Source organism: Mustelus asterias, chromosome 15 (assembly GCF_964213995.1).
Source record: "Mustelus asterias chromosome 15, sMusAst1.hap1.1, whole genome shotgun sequence".
NCBI lineage: Eukaryota > Metazoa > Chordata > Chondrichthyes > Carcharhiniformes > Triakidae > Mustelus > Mustelus asterias.
The window spans coordinates 23,391,679-23,413,735 of NC_135815.1; the positions used below are offsets into that span (position 1 = coordinate 23,391,679).

Here is a 22,057-nt window from a genome sequence, read left to right on the forward strand (position 1 = left end):
TCCCCACTGCCCTATTTACTTTGTTGACAGGTGCCTCTCCCTTAGCTACAGAAGTGTTCAAAATCCTCTAGGAACACAAAGCCTTCCGTGCTGCACTTTACTTCCAGCCATATAATGACTCCAAGTTGTCCAGTATTCTGCTTTCTAGGTGCTAGAATAGCCCCGGGACTGTGGATTATGCCAACAAATATCTCTCTGCTCTCAACTAGAGAGTCCCTCACAATCACCACATTCCTTTTCTTCCTACTTCTAATGTTTCCTCATTTACTCTTTAGTGTCTCATAGTAACCCACCTTTAGTGTTACTGATTTTGACCATATTATAGGTAATTAAACAGATATACTTATTAAGATAGATCCAGCTCTTGATCCTTGTTCCACCCTCATCTTGCTGCCACCTACCCAGTCTACCGATGGTCAACCAGTCTCCTTTACTTCCACTACTGAGTGATGTGACCATGCACCTTCTGGAACATTTGTTCTTCTTTCCCAAATTATGTAAAAAGCATTCAGTTGTTTTTCAAGCTGTGCATTCCTTTGGTGGAATTTAATGCCCTCCCCACTAGTGAGTTTAGTGGTTGGGGGGGTGGGGTGGGGGGGCATTTAATCAGGCTGGAGATTGGCAGGTGGGGATCCTTCCCATTTCCATCCTGATTAAGTGCATGACAGCAAGACCCATGGAGGGCTTCCTGCCCTGATGCCAATTGAGGCCTACAAGTAAGGCCTCATCACACCACTTAGTATTAGCCCAACGGTGGATAGAGTGGGTTGCTCGCCATGCAGTCCACTAGCTTAGGTTATCCTTCACTGCTCTGGACTTTGGTCCTCCCATGTCAATTTATGACTTCAGCCCAACAGAAAGTTTTCCAAATGACTTGAAAATTTTTACTATTTTAATTCATTAGAACGAGTACAGGTGTGTTAAGGGCTTCCCACTTACAACCTCCTTACTAAAAACAATCTCAACTTCTGCATTAGCTTACTTGCCTAAATTACAGCAAGCAGATCATCAGACTGCTGTTTACCTGTCCCGACAAGCTTACAGAATTCTCCCTGCATATCAATCCGCATATTGGAAATTTGTTTGGACACGCCGGCCACATTTGTGATCTTGTTTCTGTGCTACCAAAATAAAGCTGTCCCTTCTTCACCAAGAACAAATAAATGAATCAACTTCACACTAGCCTGAAAAGTAAGGGACTGAGGTGAGTCATCACACCTTAACCTTTAAGCCCCTCTTCAAACCATAATGATATATGTATATGGCTTGTAGCCAGATAAACCATTTTTCTTACTGTGTGGTCATTATTTTTAAACGAAAGACTGGGTTGATCTCCTGTGGCACTGATTTTTTTTTTGGTAGTTTTGAGTCTGGAGCATGTTTAGCTGAAATGGTCTTCAATTTATCCTAACCCTTTAAGGGTTAGCCTGTGGGGTAGTTGTTGAAATAATATTTACCCTTCTATAGAGCCATCATTTCATCACACAGGTGTCTTTGTGCTCTGTTTGTAATCAGAACTCCCTCTCACCTGACGAAGGGACAGCCTGTTCCGAAAGCTAGTGGCTTTTGCTACCAAATAAACCTGTTGGACTTTAACCTGGTGTTGTTAGACTTCTTACTGTGTTTACCCCAGTCCAATGCCGGCATCTCCACATCTTGTTTACCAGACACAGGGGCACCTTAACCCCTTATTTGGAAGGGAGGTATGTGACCTATGTGCTTCCAGCACCCACATGCATTGCCGTTGGGTACACACCCAGAGATTGGTGTGGCAGCACCTAATTGGACTCTATCGATCAGGGTGATCAAGCCCTGATCAACTGATGGGCAATGGCCAAAAAGGGAGTAAAACCAACGAGGTATAATAGGTGCTTCACAATGGAAGAATCTCTCACTCTCTCTCACCAATGAAGAAACGACAACAACGGTGACCATCACTTCTCAGCCTTTTGGCTAAGAGCAAGTGTAGTTTTGTTGTCCTGCACTTGGTAGAAGAAGTCAATGAGGTTACATGGAGGCTTCATTTGAAGCAATTTTTTAAAACGGCATCTAGGCCTTTTGGCTAAGATGCAAATGAGATCAAGCACTGGAGGGGGTGCAATGCCTGTTCCTATCAGCTTGGATCATGTAGATCAAACCCAAGACAGGAAGAGGCCAGCCTGTCTTGTCAGCTTGAATCTGTAATGTCTCACCGGTTGAGACTTTGAATTGGATATAACTAAAAAAAACCCAACGGTGACCATCGCCAACAACGACCAGCACGAGGAGAGCCACCACACCAAAGGAAGGAAGGAAGGAAGACCAGAGCCAGAATGTCAGACCAGACCAAAGGACCAGACTACGCAGAAGACTATGGAGACCAACTCGCAGGTAAAGGCCAATATCTGCCTGGGTACTTGCCAGTCACGCAAGAGTTAAATCAAGGTCTAGTCTTGGACTTGAACGTTAGTATTCTGTAAGATAATTAAGTATTGATTGTGTGGGAGATTAATAATTGTGTGCGAATAAATATTACTGTACTGACAAGAAGCCTACTCACAATTTTTTGTCCACCATATAAGAGTTAAAACAGACTGTGCGGCAGGGGCAACAACAATACCAGATGGACATGGATTCAGGAATAAAAGAATAATAAAATTCACTGAAATACCAGTTTGGAAAGTATTCCAAATTGTGATAAGAAAGGACCACCGGGGGACAGATACAGAGGGGCAGAATGCGCAGGTAGGCAGCAGATGCAGTTCCATGGAGAGAAGCTATACATCTTGGAAGTCAGAATGGGGAAAAGAAATTCATATTAAACGAAATGGAAGAGGAATGAAACCTGGTTGTACAGACAGATGTCAATAAAAGCTAATAAGGCCAAAAAAGAAAGGCAGTATCAAATAGCTCCTGTGTAGAAAACAAAACACCAGCGCAGATTTGACAGACTAAATGAGATGGCAGAGAAATGGGCATGTGAATCTTCGAGCAGGTCATGACATAAAGTCAATTAGACATCAATAGTTAATGGCATTTCTTTTGCTGGAAACATTCCTAAGAGCCAGGCGTCCTTCTTCATCTGGGATACTTTGTAGCCTGGATATTGAGCAGCATGCATTCATCACCAGATACATAGGAGTAAATTTCTTCAGTGCCTCACATTACCACACACAAAGCGGCTTATTGGAAAATTACAACGCAGTGCTAGTGATTTTCCATCCATTCATTTCAAATGGATAGAACATCCCCACTCAGTACATTTGCAATTTGCAATTCGATTGATACAATTTCCTGTCAGCAACATTGAAGCTTGAATTGACTGTCTACCAAAGTCCACTTTCACCGATTTAAACTGACAGCCAATAGCTGTTCACCGAAAAGCATGAAATTTCCAATCCAAACAGAAAGAGGAAGATGGAGGCAAGCATGAGTTTAAAGTCTTTTAAATTTATTTATTAGTGTCACAAGTAGGCTTACAGTAACACTGCAGTGAAGTTACTGTGAAAATCCCCTAGTCGCCACACTCCGGCGCCTGTTCGGGTACACCGAGGGAGAATTTAGCATGGCCAATCCACCTAACCTGCACATCTTTGGGACGGAGAGGGGAAACTGGAGCACTCGGGTGGCGCGGCGTGATAGCACACTGGTTAGCACTGCTGCTCCACAGCTTCAGGGACCTGGGTTTGATTCCCGGCTTAGGTCACTGTCTGTGTGGAGTCTGCACATTCTCGTGTCTGCGTGGATTTCCTCCGGGTGCTCCGGTTTCCTCCCACACTCCAAAGATATGCGGGTTAGGTTGATTGGCCATGGTAAAATTGTCCCTTAGTGTCCTGAGATGCGTAGGTTAGAGGGATTAGCGGGTAAATTTGTAGGGATATGGGGGTAGGGCCTGGGTGGGATTGTGGCCGGTGCAGACTCGATGGGCCCAATGGCCTCTTTCTGCACTGTAGGGTTTCTATGATTCACCCAGAGAAGGTTCCAGAGGCATTATTTCACTGGCTCCAAAATACAGGAGAGATACACAGTGACACAATGACTGTCTGTGTGGAGTGTGCATGTTCTCCCCATGTCTGGGTGGGTTTCCTCGGGTGCTCCGGTTTCCTCCCACACTCCAAAGATGTGCAGGTTAGGTTGGTTAGCCATGGTAATTGCATGGAGTTATGGAGATGGGGTGGATGGGTCTGGGTAAGATGCTGAATTGGTGCAGATTCAATGGGCCAAATGGCCTCCTTCTGACTGGAGTGATTCTATGATTTTGTGCATTCCTCACAGGCCTCCTTGTTGGCAGGCCTGATTTTAATCCCTTTGAAGGGTAGCTTTACTATCAACACCTTGGGGGTTACCATTGACTAGAAACTGAACTGGGCCAGCCATACAAATAATGTGGTTATAAAAGCAGGGCAGAGGCTGGGAATCCTGCAGTGAGTAACTCACCTTTTGACTCCCAAAAGCCTGTCCATCATTTACAAAGCATAAGTCAAGGGTGTGATGAAATACTCCCCACTTGCCTGGATGAGTGGAGATCCAACCAAAGAAGCAGCTTGGCACCATCCAGGCCAAAACAGCCCACTTGATTGGCATCCCAATCATCACCTTCAACATCCACTCCTTCACCACTGACACAGAATCAGCAGTGTGCACCATTTCCAAGATGCACTGCAGCAACTCGCCAAGCCTCCCTTGATAACACCTTCCAAACCCGCAACCTCTACCAACTAGAAGGACAAGGGCAGCAAGTCCATGGGAACACCACCACCTGCAAAATCCCCTCCAAGTCACCTACCATTCTGACTTGGAAATATATCGCCGCTCCTTCACTGTCACTGGGTCAAAACAGTGGAACTCCCTCCCTAACAGCACTGTGGGTGTGCCTACATCTCATGCACTGCAGCAGCTGAAGGCAGCAGCACACCACCACCTTCTCAAGGGCAATAATAATGTTGGCCTAGCCAGTGAAGCCCATGTTCTGTGAAAGAATAAAAAGATAGAAGTCTTGCCACAACATAGGCTCCACCCTGCACATATCCAGATGCCATAAGTAACGTTGGCTGATGTTCACTTTCTGGTTTTAACATTGTCAAGATGTTATGTCACAGCATGGTCATCGAGTCAAAGCTGGACATGCTCAGAAAGGTGGGAAAGTTTGGATCACATACCGGCAAAAAAAAACCAGTGGAGGCGCAGATGACAGAGTTTGTCGCCGAATATTATTGTGCAAAATGTAAAGGATGGTACACTTGCGTGGTCTATGATGAAATCAGAAGTTAACTTTTCATTTGACTTTTTTTAAAAAATGTGACTAAACAAACAAAAACAAAGATTGCTGGGAACACTCAGCAGGTCAGGCAGCATCTAGGGAGAGAGAAAGAGTTAACACTTCAGGTCAATGGCCTCTCGTTAGAACAATTCTGAAATGTTGGGTGAAATCCTCCGGCCTCCCAGCCGCGTGTTTCCCACCGGCAGGAGGTGACGCGTTTTTTGCTAGCAGTGGGATTCTCTGGACCCGCCGCTGTCAATGGGAATTCCCATTGGTGTCACTCCATGCCAGTGGGAAACCGGCGGGTGGGGCTGCGCTGCCAGGAGGACCGGAGAATCCCGCCGACGCAAATGGCCGGAGAATTCCGACCGTTAACTCTGTTTCTTTCTGCCCCCAGATACTGCTGCACTTCCGGCATCCTCTGTTTTTATTTCAGATTTCTAGCATCCAAGGTATTTTGCTCATATATTTGCGGCTTAAATAAAGTTTGTAAACCCATATTAAAGCTGGCTTGCATCTTTAATTTGGGGGCACTTTGAACGTTGTGTCAAATGTCTGAGAGGCGCTGCCTATTTTACCATTCTCCTCAGATCACAGACAGACTGTGTTATCAATGCACACACTACAATGGGACTTGTGAATTCATAGGTATAGATTTTATTTAGTGTTGTGAAAGGCGGCTGATTGCTCAGGAATTAAGGTGCCATCGTAGAAAGGAAGGAAACATGGAAGATCTTGCGTACAAATAACATTCCGGTTTTGGAGTGGGAGACTTGGAATTCTGTTAAAATGGAAACAGCGCATAAAAGTCTAGAACTCAGAAGATGAAACACATTGTCACCCGACTATCTGAGTAAATCTCCTTTCGCATGTCATCACCTGGCACAAGTTTTGAAATTGTACTTCTCAAATGACAGCTGCAGAAGCACACATTAAGGATGGGCCAAGACTGGAATTTTAAACTGTGCTGGAAAAACCAGAGTGGTAAGAGAGAGCACTATAATCTGGCTTCGGGCCTGGGTGCCACAGTGAATTGCAACATAATCTTTTCACCTTCAGGGCCTATATTCAAATCCAGCCCAGAAAGATTGTTCAAATCCTGATTAACCTGCAAGATTGAAGTTTTTTTTCATTTTAAGGCATTTTGCCACATATTTGGCTTGTCGATTGCAAGTAGCCCAAATTTCGCATTTGTCGGACCTGCGTGATTGGTGAGACTGGTCACATTGACTGCTTCTGCCTGCGAAAGCCCAAAAGATGTAATATCGCGGTGGCTGGCCAGCACAAAACATGGAGAAGTGCCGCTGGTAGGGTGGCACAGTGGTTAGCTCTGCTGCTCCACAGAGCCCCAGGTTCAATTCCAGCCATGCCACCGTGCCGCCCAATATGGAGCATTTTTATTATTTTTGATCTAACGGGCATTAAGGACAATAAACACTACTTTCTTTCCTTTCGTAATGTAATGTAATATATATTTATTTATTAGTCACAAGTAAGGCTTACATTAACACTGCAATGAAGTTAGTGAAATCCCCCTGGTCGCCACATTCTGGCACCTGTTCGGGTCAATGCACATCTTTCACACAAAGAACAAAGAGAACAAAAAACATTTCAGCACAGGAAACAGGCCCTTCGGCCCTCCAAGCCTGTGCCGCTCCTTGGTCCAACTAGACCAATCGTTTGTATCCCTCCATTCCCAGGCTGCTCATGTGACTATCCAGGTAAGTCTTAAACGATGTCAGCGTGCCTGCCTCCACCACCCTACTTGGCAGCGCATTCCAGGCCCCCACCACCCTCTGTAAAAAACATCCCTCTAATATCTGAGTTATACTTCGCCCCTCTCACCTTGAGCCTGTGACCCCTCGTGAACGTCACTTCTGATCTGGGAAAAAGCTTCCCACCGTTCACCCTATCTATCCCCTTCATAATCTTGTACACCTCTATTAGATCTCCCCTCATCCTCCGTCTTTCCAGGGAGAACAAGCCCAGTTTACCCAATCTCTCCTCATAGCTAAGACCCTCCGTACCAGGCAACATCCTGGTAAACCTTCTTTGCACTCTCTCTAACGCCTCCACGTCCTTCTGGCAGTGCGGCGACCAGAACTGGACGCAGTACTCCAAATGTGGCCTAACCAGCGTTCTATACAGCTGCATCATCAGACTCCAGCTTTTATACTCTATACCCCATCCTATAAAGGCAAGCATACCATATGCCTTCTTCACCACCTTCTCCACCTGTGTTGCCACCTTCACGGATTTGTGGACTTGCACACCTAGGTCCCTCTGTGTTTCTATACTCCTGATGACTCTGCCATTTATTGTATAACTCCTCCCTATATTATTTCTTCCAAAATGCATCACTTCGCATTTATCCGGATTAAACTCCATCTGCCACCTCTCCGCCAATTTTCCAGCCTATCTATATCCTGCTGTATTGCCCGACAATGCTCTTCGCTATCCGCAAGTCCAGCCATCTTCGTGTCATCCGCAAACTTGCTGATTACACCAGTTACACCTTCTTCCAAATCATTTATATATATCACAAATAGCAGAGGTCCAGTACAGAGCCCTGCGGAACACCACTGGTCACAGACCTCCAGCCGGAAAAAGACCCTTCGACCACTACCCTTGGTCTCCTATGGCCAAGCCAGTTCTCCACCCATCTAGCCACTTCTCCTTGTATCCCATGAGCCTTAACCTTCTTAACCAACCTGCCATGTGGGACTTTGTCAAATGCCTTACTGAAATCCATATAGACGACATCCACGGCCCTTCCTTCATCAACCGTTTTTGTCACTTCCTCAAAAAACTCCACCAAATTTGTAAGGCACGACCTCCCTCTTACAAAACTATGCTGTCTGTCACTAATGAGATTGTTCCGTTCTAAATGCACATACATCCTGTCTCTAAGAATCCTCTCCAACAACTTCCCTACCACGAATGTCAAGCTCACCGGCCTACAATTTCCTGGGTTATCCCTGCTACCCTTCTTAAACAACGGGACCACATTCGCTATCCTCCAATCCTCAGGGACCTCACTGTAGGAGAAAACCAGAGCACCCCGAGGAAACCCACACAGACACGGGGAGAACGTGCAGACTCTGTGCAGACAGTGACCCAAGCCGGGAATCGAACCCAGGTCCCTGGCGCTGTGAGGCAGCAATGCTAACCACTGTGCCACCATGCCACCCCTGAAGCTCACAATAAAACCTGCTATATCTTTTACAGTCATGGCACTCAAACAGTTAAATACTCACTAAATTAACACATTTTCTTAAAAACCTGTTGCGGTCAAACAAGAAGCAGAACAAAAGCGACACCAATCTATCATTTCTCACCTAGCTGTAACAGCCACAAACCACCTTTAAGCAAAAACAGAATGCACAAATACTTTGCTTGTTATCGGGAGATTTTTCCTGCTGAACTGTCACATGAATTCTTTTCTTATGGGATACGGATATTGGCTGACAAGGCCAACGCTTGTTACCCGTTCCGAATTACCCTTGAACCGAGTGGCTTACTCGGCCAGTCCAAAGGGGAGTTAAGTGTCACCCACATTGCTGTTGATACGGGAAGAATGGCAGTTTCCTGCCTAAAAAGGAGTTCAGTGAACCATGTTATGACACAACATCTTGATTCGGAGCCAAACTTGATCATGCTAAGAAAGGTAGGAAATTTTGGACAACATACTGGCAAAATTACAAAGCAGTGGAGGCACAGATTACAGAGTTTGCTGTCATATATTAATGTGCAAAGTATAAAGGATGGTACACTTACATGCTCCATGGTGAAATCAGAAGTTAACTTTTCATTTGACATTTTCATTAAAAAGTGTGACTAAACAAACAAAAACAAAGAATGCTTGAAATACTCAGCAGGTCAGGCAGTTGTTATCGGAAAAAGATGGCAGATTTCCTTCCTGAAAGGAGATTAGTGAACCATGCTGTGGGGTTATATCTTGATATCGAGCTAAAGTTGGATTTTATTAATCGAATTTAAATTCCACCAACTGCCGAGGAGGATTTGAACCCCTATCCCCAGGACATGAGGGTGACACCTCTGGATTACTAGCCCAGTGACATTCTTACTGTGCCACCATTTCCTCCACTATGAGTGCAGATACCTATACAATTATCATCTAGTGTTCTGGAACTCTCATCGCGAACAAGTTTTATTTAGAAGCCCACCTTGGTGTGTTTCATCACACAGTATTACTCCAGGGACAAGGCAGTGGAAAGTTTGTAAATAGGGCTGACGATGTATTTGAGATAGCAATCACTATCAACTAATTCAATAAGAATATTGATCTTAAATAGGCAGTTTCTACCGATGGTGATCTCACGAAATGAATCTTAATAAAAGTAACATTAGAACATAGAACATAGAACAGTACAGCACAGAACAGGCCCTTCGGCCCACGATGTTGTGCCGAACTTCATCTGAAACCAAGATCAAGCTATCCCACTCCCTACCATCCTGGTGTGCTCCATGTGCCCATCCAATAACCGCTTAAATGTTCCTAAAGTGTCTGACTCCACTATCACTGCAGGCAGTCCATTCCACACCCCAACCACTCTCTGCGTGAAGAACCTACCTCTGATATCCTTCCTATATCTCCCACCATGAACCCTATAGTTATGCCCCCTTGTAATAGCTCCATCCACCCGAGGAAATAGTCTTTGAACGTTCACTCGATCTATCCCCTTCATCATTTTATAAACCTCTATTAAGTCTCCCCTCAATCTCCTCCGCTCCAGAGAGAACAGCCCCAGCTCCCTCAACCTTTCCTCATAAGACCGACACTCCAAACCAGGCAGCATCCTGGTAAATCTCCTCTGCACTCTTTCCAGCGCTTCCACATCCTTCTTATAGTGAGGTGACCAGAACTGCACGCAATATTCCAAATGCGGTCTCACCAAGGTCCTGTACAGTTGCAGCATAACCCCACGGCTCTTAAACTCCAACCCCCTGTTAATAAAAGCTAACACACTATATGCCTTCTTCACAGCTCTATCCACTTGAGTGGCAACCTTTAGAGATCTGTGAATATGGACCCCAAGATCTCTCTGTTCCTCCACAGTCTTCAGAACCCTACCTTTGACCCTGTAATCCACATTTAAATTTGTCCTACCAAAATGAATCACCTCACATTTATCAGGGTTAAACTCCATTTGCCATTTTTCAGCCCAGCTTTGCATCCTATCTATGTCTCTTTGCAGCCTACAACACCCCTCCACCTCATCCACTACTCCACCAATCTTGGTGTCATCAGCAAATTTACTGATCCACCCTTCAGCCCCCTCCTCTAAGTCATTAATAAAAATCACAAAGAGCAGAGGACCAAGCACCGATCCCTGTGGCACTCCGCCAGCAACCTGCCTCCAGTCCGAAAATTTTCCATCCACCACCACCCTCTGTCTTCGATCAGATAGCCAGTTACCTATCCAATCGGCCAACTTTCCCTCTATCCCACACCTCCTTACTTTCATCATAAGCCGACCATGGGGGACCTTATCAAACGCCAACATTGTAAGTATTCGGCCCGTAAACACTACTTTCTTTCCTTTCGTAATGTAATGTAATATATATTTATTTATTAGTCACAAGTAAGGCTTACATTAACACTGCAACGAAGTTACTGTGAAATTCCCCTGGTCGCCACACTCTGGCACCTGTTCGGGTCAATGCACCTAACCAGCACGTCTTTCAGACTGTGGGAGAAAACCAGAGCACCCGGAGGAAACCCACACAGACACGGGGAGAACGTGCAGACTCTGTCCCGAGCCGGGAATCGAACCCGGGTCCCTGGCGCTGTGAGGCAGGAGAGGAGTAGAAACAGGTGGAGGCCATTTAGCCCCTTAAAACCAGTTCGGCCATCCAATGAAATCATGGCTGACATGCGACCTAACTCCATATACTGACTTTGCTCCACATCCCTTAAAATCTTTGGCTAACAAAAACACATCAGTCTCAGATTTTAAGGAAGACAACCATAGCTTGTGTAAAAGCAAAATATTGTGGATGCAGGAATCTGAAGCAAAAACAGAAAATACTGGAAAATCTCAGCAAGTCTGACAGCATCTGTAGAGAGAGAATAGAGCCAACATTGAGTCTGGATGACCCTTTGTGAAAGCCCTGATGAAGCTCTGACAAAGGGTCATCCTGACTTGAAACATTGGCTCTATTCTCTCTCCACAGATGCTGTCAGACCTGCTGAGATTTTCCAGCATTCCTAGTTTGTGTACTCCTTCCTCATAACAACTCATGGAGTTCAAATGTCATTCTGGTCAACCTATCCTGCAATCCCTCCAAGGCCAATATATCTTTCCTAAGGCACAGCACCCAGACCTGTTCACAATAGTCCGGGTGAAGGATAACCGAAGCACATATCCAAGGCATGACTTCTGCTGACTTTGCATTGCATTCCTCTAGTTATAAAGATTAATGTCCCGTTAGCCTTTTTGACTACTTTCTGTCCATGTTCATGACATTTTAAAGATCTGTGTACCTGGACACTGCAAGCTCTCCCCTTCTCAAAACTCCTACTCCCAAACTCTCTTTGGATCTCCATGATTTCTAACTGTTCACTATTTTGAAAAGTGCTCATTCTATCTTCTAAGTCCAATGTGAATTTGCCCACCCTGAAATCCAGCTGCCACATGTTTTCCCAATAATTTAATCTATCAATATCTCTTTCATTTTATGCTTCCATCTACACTGCCGACATTGCAAAATTAGGACACAAAGTTAGGCGGCAACGCTCTGTGACTTTCTATTCCATCACGTGTCATTATTGAATACAATGAATAGAGTCAGAGGGCCCGATTTTACCATTGCGTTGCGCCTGTTTTCGGGCATGAAAACGTGGTAAAGTCAGGTGTGAGGCCATTAATGCGATCCACGCCCGCGTCCGCGCAGATGGTCACTTTACCGAAGCCCGGGAATGGCCGCAATGCATTTGCATGCATTTAAATTGAATTAATGAACTGCCCGCCCAACTTTATTGGCATTTCCCCCTTTACTATCGCGTTCACGCGTCCAGATTAGGCGCGAAACAGACATGCTCGGCAAAAGGTCTGTTTCGGGCGCTCCAGCTGCTGAAGAGGCAAGTTCAGAGCTTCCAATGGCTCTCTAACTCAGATCAGTGGTTTGGAGGGGGGGGGGGGGGGGGGGGGACCTGGACAGGGAAGGAAGGTCCGCTGCCACTCTGCAGTGATCGGTGGGGGGAAAGAGGGCAGAGGGTCGTGATCGGTCTTGGTAGTGGGAGTGGCGCGGGGGGGGGGGGGGGCGGTAAAGGGGACAGTTATGTTGTGGGAATAGGGAGATATCTGTGGGGGCCATCGCTCCCATTTTTCGCTCCTGGGCCGCTTTATCCGCTTTTTGTGGCCCAGGAGCAATATGACAGCAGCGCGATTTTCAATTTTTTTCCTGACTGCGCATGTGCAGTTCAGAGCTCCGATCATTTCGGGCGCAATAAGCCCCGCCCACAGCGCGATTCAGACTCGCGATTTTTTTTTCAGGTTAAGTCCGTATCGGGGCACGTGAAAGCAGATTTCCAAGTCGGATCTGAATTGCGCCCAGATTCAGCACTTAATAAGACCATAAGAACTAGGAGCAGGAATAGGCCATCTGGCCCCTCGAGCCTGTTCCGTCATTCAATAAGATCATGGCTGATCTTTTTGTGGACTCAGCTCCACTTACCCGCCCGCTCACCATAACCCTTAATTCCTTTACTGTTCAAAAATCTATCTATCCTTGCCTTAAAAACATTCAATGAGGTCGCCTCAACTGCTTCACTGGGCAGGAAATTCCACAGATTCACAACCCTTTGGGTGAAGAAGTTCCTCCTCAACTCAGTCCTAAATCTGCTTCCCCTTATTTTGAGGCCATGCCCCCTAATTCTAGTTTCACCCGCCAGTGGAAACAACTTCCCTGCTTCTATCTTATCTATTTCCTTCATAATCTTATATGTTTCTATAAGATCTCCCCTCATTCTTCTGAATTCCAATGAGTATAGCCCCAGTCTACTCAGTCTCTCCTCATAAGCCAACCCTCTCAACTCCGGAATCAACCTAGTGAATCTCCTCTGCACCCCCTCCAATGCCAGTAAGGAGACCAAAACTGTACACAGTACTCCAGGTGTAGCCTCACCAGCACCTTATACAGCTGCAACATAACCTCGCTGGTTTTAAACTCCATCCCTCTAACAATGAAGAACAAAATTCCATTTGCCTTCTTAATTACCTGCTGCACCTACAAACCAACTCCTTGAGATTCCTGCACAAGGACACCCAGATCCCTCTACACAGCAGCATGCTGCAATTTTTTACCATTTAAATAATAGTCCATTTTGCTGTTATTCCTACCAAAATGGATGACCTCACATTTATCAACACTGTACTCCATCTGCCAGACCCTCGCCCACTCACTTAGATTATCTATATCCCTTTGCAGACCAACAGTGTCCTCTGCACACTTTGCTCTTTCACCCATCTTAGTGTCATCTGCGAATTTTGACACACTATCTTGGTCCCCAACTCCAAATCATCTATGTAAATCGTAAACAATTGCGGTCCCAACACTGATCCCTGAGGCACACCACCAGTCACTGATCGCCAATCAGAAGAACACCCATTTACCCCCACTCTTTGCTTTCTGTTAGTTAACCAATCCTCTATCCATGCTAATACATTAACCGTAACACTGTGCACCTTTATCTTATGTATCGCCTTTTGTGCGGCACTTTGTCAAATGCCTTCTGGAAATCCAGATACACCACATCCACAGGTTCCCCATTGTCCGCTGCACATGTAATGTTCTCAAAGAGTTCCACCAAATTAGTCAAACATGACCTGCCCTTCATGAACCCATGTTGCGTCTTACCAATGGGACAATTTATATCCAGATGTCTTGCTATTTCTTCCTTGATGATAGATTCAAGCATTTTCCCTACTACAGAACTTAGAATGAAAATGGTAAAAATCGGGTCCATAGAGTCATAGAGGTTTACTCTATGGCCCTTTGGCCCAAATTGTCCACGCCTCCCTTTTATTTTAAACCCCTATGCTAATCCCAATTGCCTGCATTTGGCCCATATCCCTCGATACTCATCTTACCCATGTATCTGTCTAAATGCCTTTTAAAAGACAAAATTGTACCCGCCTCTACTACTACCTCTGGCAGCTTGTTCCAGACACTCAGCACCCTCTGGTGTGAAAAAATTGCCCCTCTGGACACTTTTGTATTTCTCTCCTCTCACCTTAAACCTATGCCCTGTAGTTTTAGACTCCCCTACCTTTGGGAAAGATATTGACTATCTAGCTGATCTGTGCCTGTCATTATTTTATAGACCTCTATAAGATCACCCCTCAGCCTCCTACGCTCCAGAGAAAAAAGTCCCAGTCTATCCAGCCTCTCCTTACAACTCAAACCATCAAGTCCCGGTAGCATTCTAGTTAAATCTCTTCTGCACTCTTTCTAGTTTAATAAGATCCTTTCTATAATAGGGTGACCAGAACGGTACACAGTATTCCAAATGTGGCCTTACCAATGTCTTGTATAACTTCAACAAGACGTCCCAACTCCTGTATTCAATGTTCTGACCGATGAAATCAAGCATGCCGAATGCCTTCTTCACCACTCTGTCCACCTGTGACTCCACTTTTAAGGAGCTATGAACATGTACCCCTAGATCTCTTTGTACAGGAGGTCCCACCACACATCCTTGCGCGATAGCACTAGTCACATCTGGGGACTACTAGCATATCCAGAGACTATAATTTGCCTTCATTTCCATCAGCTTCAAGTTTAATAATTAATGAAGAAAATGTTTTCACTACTTAGCAAACCAGTAACAGGCAGGTGGTGGGGAGGGAGGGAAGAGACAGAATTAGCACTAGATAAGTGGGCAGAGTAGTAAGATTTTCTTCACCAGCTCACAGGTTATTAGGACATGGGATGCTTACCACAAATGTCATTTGAGGCAGAGACTCTAACAACATTTAAAAAGCAAGCAGGGAAATATAAGGAAAAGCTAATGTAACATGATACATGTGGGGTTGGCAAAGGGGCAGCAGTGACGTGCAAAATATTTTAAATCCAGTTTCAGTTCTTGCAACAGCAGCTCCAAACCCGGATTCAATTCCAGCCTCGGGTCACTGTCTGTGTGGAGTTTGCACATTCTCCCAGTTTCTGCATGGGTTTCCTCCGGGTGCTCCAGTTTCCTCCCATAGTCCAAAGATGTGTAGGTTAGGTTGATGGGTCAATTTAGCATGGCCATAGTGTCAGGGGGATTAGCAGGGTAAATATGTGGGATTACAGGAAGAGGGCCTGGGTGGGATTGTGGTCGGTGCAGACTCGATGGGCCGAATGGCCTCCTTTTGCACTGTAGGAATTATATTCTATGATTAAAAAAACCCTTTTCCATCAAGTTCTTGCTCCATTTGTCATTCACTCTATCTCCTTTGAATTTTTCAAGACCCTGGCACACATTTTCTTGCATCCATCCATGCTGGAACAGAGACAGGCAGAACCCAATTCTCACATTCCCATCCCCATTGCGTTTTCGCATCACATGCAGCATTCCTAACCTTGCCTGCTCCATTGCAGCCTTGGGCCAATTTTGATGCACTCGTGCCAGTTTCTGAAGGCAATGTGGTTCACGGGATCTCATTTAAGTCTTAAACCATGGGGGAACTCTAATGTGGAGTCTGGAACATTTTGATGGATAACTTCAAAAGCTGTTGAAACTTTGCATGTCATAATGGAATGGTGTATAGTGCAGTGATTGATGGGGCTTTGTTCTTAAAAGTAAGTGACCATTAAATTAATTAGCACTCTGAAAGTGGAAAAGTGTTCGATTCATCAGAATACATTATCCAATGGATAAAGTACTCTTTTGCATTGGACAATAGTGATATTCTGATTTGACTGTTTGAATTGTACCTTGAGATTCAATCTTTTTATCGAATGACAGCTCAAACATCTGGTCCTCTTCTTTTAAGCTAGAGCAAATGGCTAAACTGATTGATTGACATTTAAGTGGATAGTGGATGAGTGGCCATGGGGTGGGGCGCAGGGAGGTTGAGGGTTACAGGACTGCACGCACATCTACTGAACTGGGCCGATGTCCAAAGAACCAAGGTAGGCCTTTCAATCTGTTTGCTTCAGCATCCACCCACCATCATTTTCCACCTCAGGTTCGCTTCCAGAGTGAGTGGCCCGGACTCTAGAGTAGTCTCAACCCCAGCCAGGACGAGGGATCACGAGCTCAAAAAATGCTCTGACTCATGATTCCTGCCTTAAAGCTGAAAACCTGTGCCATTAAACCAAGTCCTCCGGAACCAATCGTGTTTGAACTAAAAACACAAAAGGAACCCATCAGAGAAGGTTAAAGGGCATGGAATAATTCTCTTGCTCGACAGGTGGTACTCATTTTTAACATGCCAGCCAACAGCTATTCTTTTTTCCCTCTGAAAATAATCCTTACTTTCATGAAAACTGCACAGATTTTCACAGCACGCTACTTGGTGCCAAATTTTGGAATATTTGCATTTCGAACAATAGCAACTGTATGAACTAGGAAACGTTTGTTCATCGATAAACACAAGTCTGGAACTTCCTGTTCTCATCCAGATAATATCACACTGAATAATGAGTCATTTCCATAACTACATTTGCTTGGCTAATATCATATTATATTCAATATTAATTATTTGCTCATCTGGTGCATTTTGTACAAGGTGTTGCCCACACTCCTTAACAGAGCATTTGCACAATTTTAGCAGTTTGAGACTAATTTAAGTGATGGCCATCTAATCTGCATCATTCTCAGTGGGATTATAAAGGAGGAGGCTATACCTGGAACTTATAACAGCAGAAAATGGAATGATAGGAGATTCTCCTGCTTGTCTCCAGTTGTCAGGAGCATAGACACACAGATTTGGGCGTACAGGTCCACAGATCCTCAAAAGTGGCAGTACAGGTGGAAAAGGTGGTGAAGAAAGCATATGACATGCTTGCCTTCATCGGACAGGGCATCGAGTATAAAAGTTGGCAAATTATGTTACAGTTAAATAAAACGTTGGTTAGGCCACATTTGGAATACTGTGTCCAATTCTGGTCACCACTCTACCAGAAGGACGTGGAAGCTTTGGAGGAAGTACAGAAAAGGTTTACCAGGATGTTGCCTGGTATTAGCTATGAGGAGAGATTGAATAAACTGGGATTGTTCTCCCTGGAAAGAGGGAGACCGAGGGGGTGACCTGATAGAAGTTTATAACATTATGAGAGTGAACCATTGGCAGCTCTTTCCCAGGGCAGAAACGACAATTGCAAGGGGGCACAAGTTCAGGGTAAGGGGGGAAAGGTTCAGTGGAGATGTGCAGGGGAGGTTTTTTAACATAGAGTGGTGGGGGCCTGGAATGCACTGCCAAGTGAGGTGGTTGAGGCAGACATGTTAGCAACATTTAAGACTTATCTGGATAGACATGTGAACAGACGGGGAATAGAGGGATACAGGCGGTTGGTCCAGATAGGACAGCATGATCGGCGCAGGCTTTGTAAATCTGGAAGCATTACCCCATGGGCTTCATTTTGTCTTTGGCCTGTCACAGATGAACTAGACTTAAGCTAAAAGCACAACAGCTGGAGAGTGGGCCCTGACCTAGATCACATCATGTTCATGGTCAGTAACCAAATTCACATTGTTAGAGTACAAAACCCCACCTCTATTTATATCACAACACTGTGTCAATGTGGCTATTGAGGCTTATAGGCACACTCAGTGGCTCCTGTATGCTGAAAAAACTCAATGGTTCCTTCTTTATAATTTATCAAGATCACACATCTAAAAAAATAAAGTTACATTTGTTGTGTAGGAGTTAAAAATAGAAGCATAACTTGCAATTGTTGGTATGTTCAGTGAAGCAATTAGAATAAAAGATTTCTTCTTTGAGCTGGGGCCATGCACCAAAAAATTTGGATTTTCAAAATGCATGTCGCCATTTTAAAATTTTACAATGCACGTGGTAACTTGAGGCATCCTCATGAACAAGTCCTCTTATGAAATGAATCATCCAGCATCAAATCCTGCTACTCAGCAGGATATTAAACTTGGGCTGCAGGGTGGCACTGCTGCTTCACCAGGGACCCGCGTTCGATTCCCAGCTTGGGTCACTGTCCGTACGGAATCTGCACACTCTCCCCATGTCAGCGTGGGGTTCCTCCAGGTGCTCCGGTTTCCTCCCACAGTCTGAAAGACGTGCTGGTTAGGTGTATTGGCCATGCTAAATTCTCCCTCAGTGTACCCGAACAGGCACCAGAGTGTGGCGACTAGGGGATTTTCACAGTAACTTCATTGCAGTGTTAATGTAAGCCTACTTGCGATAATAATAAATAAACTTAAACTTCACACTGCTTTTCCAAAATGTATAGACAACTCAGTTCATGGGAATCGTGTGAACTTGTGAGGAAACCAAAAGAAAATGCTTAAAAATAAAAATATTCTTTTCGCAGTAGCAAAAATCACCACATTTGTAAAGAATGATAGACTGACCATAGAAATGACTGCAGTGAAGGGCCTTATATTTCTTTGTTTTGCAAAGTGAGTGTAAATGCAAACTCAAGGAGGTTCGTGATAAATAATAAATACCGTGTTCCCAGAGATGTTTATTTTTGAAGGGCATTGACAAAGGGCTAAATTGACCCTAGTGTCAGGAGGATTAGCAGGGTAAATGTGAGGGGTTAGAGGAATAAGGTCTGGGTGGGATTGTGGTCGGTGCAGATTCGATGGGCCGAATGACCTCCTTCTGCACTGTGGGGATTCTGTGATTGAGTTTCTTCACTCCAAGTTTGACAAATTTGTCATTCTCATCAGTCCAAAAGCTTAACATTCTCTCATTTATTTGTGGCTTTGAATTAAAATGGTCACTGCCGACTTGCAAGCTGTACCAACAACATTCAAATCAGTCTTGCTTACTTTGTTCCATTGAGTGAAATTTGCAAATGAGGTGCTAAAAATGGGGATGGAATGGTACTGCCCTGATCGTATTTTGTAATCTATGTATGCCCACAACTTTTATGTACAGTTCCTGCTGATTCCTTTTCCACGCTAACCATGGTGGCACAGTGGTTAGCACTGCTGTCTCACAGTGCTAGGGACCTGGGTTCAATTCCGGCCTTGGGTCACTGTCTATGTGGAGTTTGCAAGTTGTCTGCATGGGTTTCCTCCGGGTGCTCCAGTTTCCTCCCACACTCCAAAGATGTGCAGGTTAGGTTGATTGGCCATGTTAAATTGCCCCTTAGTGTCAAGGGGATTAGCAGGGTAAATACATGAAGTTATGGGGATAGGGTGCGATTGTTGTCGGGTGCGGGCTCCATGAGATGAATGGCCTTGTTCTGCATTGTAGGCATGCTAAGATTCCTTTTGCTCCACAATTACACCAAAAGATGCCAAACCAATGCATCTGATTTTAAAAGCTGCATAAATAGATTGTAGGGCAAATAAAGAGGTAGCTTTTCCATTCCTGTCTCATTCTCCATCCTCTTCACTTCAAACACACCCTTCCTTTAGCCAAATTCAAAAATCACACAGGGAGGAGGATATGGTAGCAATGATGAAAACCAACTGAAACTCTTAACCCTACTGAAAGCAGAAGGACTTTAAAAAATGCGGGGTGCACACAGGTTTGGTTTGTGTTTGGATAACTGACTCAAAGTTTAGACTAGAAACTGTTTTCCAAGTACGACAGGCTCACATTTGATTCTTCTGCAAAACTACCGTATCCATTTTAGCATCTGATCATACTGGATATCCAAGCCCAAACATTGCAAGTAGGTAGGAAGGGCTCAACACCCCACATTACTGTCAGAACCAAGAGCAACATTTTTTAATGATAAAAGTTTTGTGCAAGTGCAGTACCAATGGGCAGCACAGGGGCGCAGTGATTAGCATTGCTGCCTCACAGCACCAGGGACACTGGTTCGAATCCAGCCTTGGGGTGACTGTCTGTATGGAGTTTGCAAATTCTTCCCATGTCTGTGTGGGTTTCTTCTGGGTGCTCCAGTTTCCTCCCACAGTCCAAAGATGAGCAGGTTAGGTGGATTGGCCATGCTAAATTACCACTTAGTATCCAAAGATATGTAGGTTAGGAGGGTTAGCGGGGTTACGGGAATAGGGTGCAGGGTGAGCCTGGATAAGATGCTCTTTTGGAGAGTCAGTGCAGATCTGATCGGCCAAATGGTCTCCTTCTACACTGTAATTACACAACATTGGTTGCTGTGTTGCACTCTAGGCTTCCTAGAAATTTCCAAATTTAAAGCACAAATCAACAGTCAATTTAAAAAACACACAGCAAGTTGCTTTTGATTAGTTAATCTTTACATTGCTTCTCCACCTGTAGAAAATATAATCAGACTAAGGCCATAATTCCACTTCAGGCCCAGCTCCATTCAAACCCAGGCTAAGTTTGGCAAATAAATGGCCACCCTGCAATCAATCATGTACCAGGCGTCACCACAGTCCCACAAGGAATGCAGGAGAAACTTGTTTACCCAGAGAATGTTTAAAATGTAGAACACACTACCACATGGAAGAGTTAAGATGAATAGCATGCATGTTCCTAATGGGAATCTAGATAACATGGTGAGGGAGAAAGATGTATTAGGATATGCGGATGGGATTGGATGAAGTAGGGTGGGGGGGGGCTCCTGTAAATATAAACACCGACACAGACCAAGTAACAAGTTTCTGCGCTCTCGGGTTCATGTATTATGTTATTTCCAAAAGAATAATTTTCAAAAGTCTCTTTGCCACTTACCCAGTGCCCCCTGGCAGATGTCCGTGCGTGAAGCTCCTCCAATAATAAACTTGGGGTCCGCGCACAGGTCCTGATAATAAAAAATACATAGGCAAATGGGGAAAGGATACATTCATTTCATGAAACGAAACAAGATAAAAGAATGAAAAGGGAATTTTCTAGTTCTACAATATCACCAGGAGAAAGGAAGAGCATTGGACAATTTTGTGTAGTTATCTACCTGATGCACCGGAAGCACAGGGATCTCTTCATTCACTACAGGAAAATAATCCATGTCCTGCCTTCGCTATGTCTGGCTTCTTCCAAATTAACATTGGAAGAATGTTGGTGCCAAATTGGGGCAGGTTTTGTGTTCATGGGCCATTAGGAATGGCTTTGAGAAGGTCTTAACCCATTTCACATGTGGAAGCTCACACTCTTCGGAAAGGCATCCCCATCAGATTGGGCTCAATTTAGATTCTGGGCCATTATATGGCTTGAGAAACTCTTGCTGGGACCTGAGTACCTGACCTTTTTAAAATATAAACTGAACAGTATGTTTAGTTACAGAATGCTTAGTGTGTAAATGTTTGGCAGAAGTATCATCTCGTCCATCAAGCTCATGACTCTCTCTAACCTATATTGTGCAATATTTTGTTCTTTTCTCAACTTTTGTTTTTGGGCTAACAAAGGAAAAGACCAAAAAAGGTTGGGAGTTTGGTTCTTTACCCCTGCCTAGCAAACTTCAACTAAATTCAAAACTACAACTTTGGACTCCATCTGTCTGTATGGAGACAATGTTTGGAAGAGCAATAAGCAGCAAGAATAAGTCCATTGTAGCCCCAATCATTGCTGTGCTGTGGATAAGAGTCTGTGTTGTCTGTGCATCTGAAATTCAGACTATTGTTGTCAAGTTATTAGAGACTTTCTTTTGATAATATTCCTAGTGTTGGTGGTTCCCGGAAGCAACAAAATACAAAATATTTTTAAGTTTATTTTTTAGTGTCACAAGTAGGCTTAC

The 22,057-nt window shown here is 44.5% G+C and overlaps 1 protein-coding gene across 1 annotated transcript in view; it reads right to left on the reverse strand.

Annotated features, from left to right (window-relative positions):
• Positions 1-22,057, reverse strand: part of LOC144504395 (calpain-2 catalytic subunit-like) — an 88,700-nt gene that overhangs the window by 48,294 nt on the left and 18,349 nt on the right. The window contains exon 3 of the mRNA XM_078229645.1: positions 21,058-21,127. The gene's annotated coding sequence lies outside the window, so the exon portion shown is untranslated. The remainder of the gene's footprint in view (positions 1-21,057; positions 21,128-22,057) is intronic.